The sequence below is a fragment of the Coenobita brevimanus genome, chromosome 34 (genome assembly GCF_032717465.1).
Source record: "Coenobita brevimanus isolate Jiangsu-jjx chromosome 34, ASM3271746v2, whole genome shotgun sequence".
Classification (NCBI taxonomy): Eukaryota; Metazoa; Arthropoda; class Malacostraca; order Decapoda; family Coenobitidae; genus Coenobita; species Coenobita brevimanus.
In genome coordinates, this window is record NC_136987.1 from 19552538 (window position 1) to 19559049 (window position 6512).

At 43.7% G+C, this 6512-nt stretch overlaps 1 pseudogene; it reads left to right on the forward strand.

The window, feature by feature from the left end:
* Window positions 1-3220: 3220 nt before the first annotated feature.
* LOC145396018 (uncharacterized) lies at window positions 3221-4054 on the forward strand (annotated as a pseudogene).
* Window positions 4055-6512: the final 2458 nt, after the last annotated feature.

The window sequence follows — 6512 nt, forward strand, 5'->3', positions numbered from 1 at the left end:
CTCTTTATAAAATAAAATCTTAAGTCGATGGTAACATGTGCCTTTGGTCACGTGATCCAGCATAATGTACGCGTGGGCAAAGTGATGTAAAGCACGATAATTTTCATTATTTTTCGATGTAAGGGTATAAAGTGAGAGGTGTTGTTGAGTAATTATTGTAACTAGAGAATGTTATTTTTTTTGAGTAATCAATTGTAAGGGGAAAGACATCACACTGAGTCTATCTCAAGTCTGTAATAAAAATAATCTTAAATTACGTACGCCGTCATCCCCCCCTCGCCTTTCCATCACGCAGTTTGGCGTGTTTCACTCGCTCACCGGCCGTGATACGTGGCAGCTGGTCGGTCTGTCGTCATCCCCCCCCCCCTCCAAGGAATTCTGCAAGTAATTTGATATTAATGATATGTCTGATATGTTGAAGCGCGAATAGTGATATCCGACGAGTGATAATAGTGACGAAATAGAGAAAGACTCGGGATAGAATCAAGTGTTGTCGTTCCTCAGGTGTAACGGTGATGCCATTAGCCTTTGGAGAAGCGAGTCCTGTGTTCCCACTCACCTCCCCTACATTTTTGAGCTGGATAGTGAGGTATTTCCCATTTTTTTGTGTACTGTACTTTATATATTATTTAGTAACTAGAATACGAAATGCTAGCTACTGAGCCTCAGATAAATGTGTGATTTTTGTAGGCCAAGTATCAGGTGACCAGAGACTGTGAATTATTTAATACTGTGTTCAAATGACTTGATAATTCAGTAGTTATTAGGGCTATGTTTTGAGTAAATGTTCACATAGTTACTTTGTAAGGCACAATGATATTGATACAGTGATGATTTTCATGGTTGGAGTTAGTTATTTATGCTTACTGTGTATGTTACAGTATTTTTTTTTTCTTCCATGTTATCCCTACAATAAGTATTATTTTGAGCAGACCTATGTGTCTAGTGCCATGTGTTATTCTGTTATTACTTGAGATGCCGAGTGTTGTAACTCATGTTTCTTTATTATGAGACCTTCCTGATCATGTGAAGGGATTACTTGCATTAGGAAGAATAGTTATTCATTATTCATATTAACTTCTAGTGGGTCCCAGTGTGGAGGTTGAAGTACCTGAGTGAGTCCAAGTCCAAGTGTGGAGGTCGAAGTACCAGTGAGTGAGTCAAAATCCAGGCATGGAGGTCGAAGTCTCAGTGTGGAAGTTAAGGTCAGGAGCGGACCAGTGAAATTTGTGCTCAGAGGGACGATTATGAAGAAACACATTGGACCGGGACAGAGGAGCTAAGTTTTGTGGATTTGATATTGGGACCATATAGAGATATATTTTTTTCGAGCAATGTGCCAACTGATTCAGGTTTAATCTGTAAAGCAAGTAGCTGGGGAAGATTTCTACTTTTTGGTCTTGTTAATACACATTCCCTCCCACTCGAACTTTATTGTTTGTATAACCCTTGAGAACTGGTGGTACAGAGCTTACCTAGTAGTTTATTAATGTGCAACCTAGAAGCATTCTGGGAAACTGCGAAGGTTGGGCTTGGGTTGGCCTAGTTGGAGACTGGCCCCGTCATTTTGGCATGCTACCACTCATCAATAGTGACTTGTTTTCTGCCCCTTTTGACGATGTAAAAGTCTGGATCGCAGAGGTAACAGTACATGGGGATGCATCAGCAAAAGGACACTGCAAAAAAATGCATAAAAAGATAGGTGATAAAGGCATAAGGAAATTTAGTTTCCCAAATAGAGCAATTGATCAGTGGAATGCACTACCGAATGAAATAATGTACCAAAACAATTCACAAATTTAAGTATATGTACGATAAATATGGTTTAAAACACGGGACAATACGAGCTTGACTCATTCCTGTAAAGATGCAATTAGGTAAGAACAATTAGGTAAGAACACACACACACACACACACACACACACACACACACACACACACTCTGATATGGCCCAGCAGTACTCCCCTCCCCGACCTCTCCCCCCTCTCGGCTGGAGCACCCATATAACCATTCTATGGATGCCAGAACCTAACACCTCCATGCCAAGGCAAAGGGTCACCCAATACCACTGCCCTATGCTGGACTCTGCCATGAGGGAGTTTGGAAGGTGGGTAATTCAACACCAGTGGAGGGAAGTTTTGGATGCTGAGGATGTAGATACCAAGTGGAGGAACTACATCCACAACCACGACTGAAGCCTTTCACCACTTCCTCCCTGTCAAAGATTTCTCTGTGGATACATCAGATGCCCCATGGATGACACCATGCCTCAACAACTCATCAAACAACGCAACAGGACTTATTACACCGACTGCGTCCTGTTCAGGTCCCTGAGGAACAGGGTCATCAGGGAGATCAGGGCAGCCAAGTCATCCTACTACCCAAACAAACTACATCACCTCAAACAGCAAGACAGCAGTCGGTGGTTCAGTAGAGTCAAAGCTCTTTGTGGCTTACAAATGCAAACTTCTATTCTTCCCTGTACCTCTGACTTATCACCTGACCTAGCAGCTCGAGAGATTAACAGTCACTTTGCCTCTATCTGTCAGAGTCTGCCCCCTCTCGACCCTTCTCTCCTACCTGTCTACCTCCCTTCCCTCTCACCATCCCCCTCTGTCCAGGTGGCCAACGTAGCTACAAAACTGAAGAAACTGAGGCATAACAGATCTACTACACCTTCTGACCTGCCAATCAAAATTTAAAAAGAATTTGCCCCAGAACTTGCTCTCCCACTTTCCTCCATAATTAATGCCTCATTATCTCAAAACTCCTGCCCCAGTGACTGGAAAATTTCCTACGTAACACCCATCCCCAAAATCAATAGACCACACTCACTGAGTGGCCTCAGACCAATTTGCCATTACCCCTATCCCGAGACTTATTTGCGAAGATTTTGTTTTGGACTTGGCATATGATAAAATTAAAAACTCAATAGATATACAACAATTTGGTAACATGAAGTCCTCCTCCACTACTCATTGCCTTGTCAGTTTTCTTGACTTCCTACACAGCCACCTGGACTAATGCAACACCTCTCTGGCTGTCGCTTTTGTTGACTTTAGAAAGGCATTTGACCTTGTTGACCACACTGTTGTCATCAACAAGGCCATACGACTGGGACTCCATCCACAGCTGACAGCGTGGCTGGCTGACTTTCTCACCGGGCGACATCAGGCCGTCAGATATCAGGGGTCGATCTCCTCCCTCCTCCCCCTGACCTGTGGGGTTCCCCAGGGTACCAAGATGGGTCCTTTGTGCTTCCTCATCCTCATCAACGATGCCCTCACGGACACCCCGCATCGGTGGAATTATGTTGACTACAGTACCGTTGGCATTCCCATCAACACCAGGCAGCCAGACTACTCGCCACTCCAGTTCACCCTGGACAGACTCAAGAAGTGGACTGAGGAGAACAAAGTGACAATCAACCACACCAAGACCATGGTGATGCACTTCTGTACCTCCTCACAGGACGTGGCTCATCCCTAGCTGTCAGTGGGCACCCATCCCCTCCAATTGGTTCAGTCCACTAGACTGTTCGGTGTAACGGTGGATGACCGGCTGAGCTGGAAGCAACACGTCATCAACATAGTGAGGACAGCCTCATACAAACTGTACATGTTGCGTAGACTCAAGTCACTGGGAACGCCAGCGAAGGAGCTACGTGGAGTTTATACCGCCTTCATACTCCCTACCCTCATGTTAGCCTCCCCAGCGTGGTCCTCCTCGCTCACCCTCACACAACAACAGCAGCTGGATAGGGAGAGGACACAGAAAAGGGAGTGCAAGATCATCCTCGGCCCTGCCTATGACGGCTACGACAACGCCCTGAGTCTGCCAAGGCTTTCCGAGAGGCATTGGGAGGCACTGGGGAAGTTCGGGAGGGGGCTATTATGTCACCCTCGTCACCGACACTTCCTCCCACCTGACGCTCCTCCACCACGCTGCGCTACAAGGCACATTAACAAACTTGTGCCGATCAGAGCGCCGAGGACTGACCGGTACAAGAACAGCGCCATTCCATCCATCGTGCACATGATTAACTCAGTCTAGTCCTAGATTTAGCATAAACTATGTTAAGTGAACCCCATGTACATTGTCAGTGTATCACTGCTAACCCAGTAAACCAATTGCTATTATTATTATTTTATTTTTTACACACAATGAATGTGATTGTGGTTTCCTCTACTCACACACACACACTGACACACACACACACACACACACACACACACACACACACACACACACACACACACATACATAATGAATGTGATTGTGGTTTGCTCTACTCACACACACAAACACACACACACACACACACACACTAGAATCACAGCACTTGTTCCCTTATGGCTTTGGCTCTTATTCCCGAGGGTTAAGGAAGCTTCTCAACACATTTCCCTTGCCGATTTATTGATTTATTTTGGATACAGGCGACTAACATCGTTGTGCATGCCATTTGTGCAGAGTATGGCGATATTTGAATGATTTAATACAAAGGAGAATGGCATACTGTAACAAGCAAAATAAATCGCTTAGGAAAAGGTGTCAGGGAGCTTCATAAACCGATTAGAATACAGACCTTTAACCCTCTCCCCACGATGACGAGATTTGTGTTTGTATTTTCCGATAATTTACTGAGGTGAAGAGAGACGAGCCATACTGTAGTGTGTGTGTGTGTGTGTGTGTGTGTGTGTGTGTGTGTGTGTGAATGGATGGTCCAGGGGGATATTGCAACTTAACTCTCTAATATATAGCCTATAACTAATTGTCGTATATATGTATGATTTATCTTAATATCATGTAAGGTAAAATAAGCTTAAATGCCAAGAGTAATGAGTACTTTTTTATGCAAGGAAGAAGGAACCAAAGGTAAAAAGTCCACAAATTGTTCCCTCCAAGAAAAAACAAAAACAAGATAACAGGCAGCCACATACAAAATCCGTTCATTTCGAGATGCCTGGACACACTGGGTTGGAAAGACTGAAGGTCATAGGCAATAGGAAACACAGATAGAGGGAGACAGTCACAGAGTTGACCAGTTGCACACGTGAAGGACTTAGAATAGTAGTTAACTCTTATATTAGAAGGCTGAATGGAAAAGGGGTGAGAGTGTGTGACAAGACGGGTGCTGCGTTCTCACCACATTGGCGAAAGAAGGCAAGTAGATCACAAGAACATCGGTCAATATAACAGAAATGAGAGAGAGAGAGAGAGAGAGAGAGAGACAGAGACAGACAGACAGACAGAGATAGAGACAGAGACGGACAGAGACAGACAGACAGAGAGACAGACAGACAGACAGACAGACAGACAGACAGAGCTCTGTGGCTGGAAGAGCAGCCTCTACGGCCAGGTACGGGTAACTATGGCAGCATCACACACCATCTCGGTACATAATGCCTACACACTAAGGCCAGTATTCCTGTCAGGTAAGGAAGCTCCCCAAAACCTTTTCCTTAAAGATTTATTTTACAAACTACCCACTACTGTTGCTTTTTGTGCTTCTTGTGTCTTGTTAATGTCGACATAGATTGCATGAATAACACAAATATATCGCAACGGAGCAGAGTCAGGAATAAATCGGTAAGGAAGAGTTGTTAGTAAGCTTCGTAACCACACCAGATTGCATGAAAAACACACAAGAATATAGTAACGGAGCAGAATCAGGAATAAACCGGTTAGGAAGAGGTGTTAGTAAGCTTCCTGACCACAGCAGAATGCTGCCATATGACTGCCAATTAAATGTATTCCAGGTACTTGGGCGTCTTTGTTATATTACAGGCAAGAAATATAAGGCTGGAACGACTGGCCACGTTTGTACCTTCTTAAAGATTTAGGTATACTATTTTTATAGAATTAAAACAAAATAAATGGGTGTTTACAGATGAGGGAAGCCAGGTGCAATTTAACATAAGTCAGGTGACACTAGTACCACGCCACCTGACCTTTTAGCAGCCACGATTTGAGGCCTATAAGTCTGAAACCTATGAGTCTGAAGCCTATAAGTCTGAAGCCTACAAGTTTGAAGCCTATACGTTTGAAGCCTATAAGTTTGAAGCCCATACTTTTGAAGCCCATACGTTTGAAGCCTACAAGTTTGAAGCCTATACGTTTGAAGCCTATACGTTTGAAGCCTATAAGTTTGAAGCCCATACTTTTGAAGCCCATACGTTTGAAGCCTACAAGTTTGAAGCCTATATGTTTGAAGCCTGTACGTTTGAAGCCCATAAGTTTGAAGCCCATAAGTTTGAAGTCCTTAAGTTTGAAGTCCATAAGTTTGAAGCCCATAAGTTTGAAGTCCATAAGTTTGACGCCCATAAGTTTGAAGTCCATAAGTTTGAAGCCCATAAGTTTGAAGTCCATAAGTTTGAAGTCCATAAGTTTGAAGCCCATAAGTTTGAAGCCCATAAGTTTGAAATCCATAAGTTTGAAGTCCATAAGTTTGAAGCCCTTAAGTTTGAAGTCCATAAGTTTGAAGCCCATAAGTTTGAAGCCCATAAGTTTG